We start from the raw sequence: 342 nt of genomic DNA on the forward strand, positions 1-342 counted from the left end.
CCCTAGACTAATTGAGGAATTGTGCCTTGATACTGCTGGAGTAAAACCTGGGTTGCATTGGATAATATTCTTTGCCTCCCCCACTCTCCAACTTACTTCCTAAAAAAATCCACTGTTGATATCACAACTGAGAATAAAGTCTGGAAGTCAACAACAAATTCAAATTCAATAGGAATGGAAATAGGTGCAGACACATGGAAGGGTGACATATATGATCTAGTAGCTATCTGTTTGCTTCAGTGGATATTACTAATGAAGGGAGTTCCTCTTTGTGCACTGGATAGAAGTCTCAGCCACCTCCATGCTATTGCACTGACTCCTTTTACAACCTTAGTATTGAAA

Source organism: Elephantulus edwardii, unplaced genomic scaffold (genome assembly GCF_000299155.1).
Source record: "Elephantulus edwardii isolate Elephantulus edwardi_28Jun2011 unplaced genomic scaffold, EleEdw1.0 scaffold00159, whole genome shotgun sequence".
Classification (NCBI taxonomy): Eukaryota; Metazoa; Chordata; class Mammalia; order Macroscelidea; family Macroscelididae; genus Elephantulus; species Elephantulus edwardii.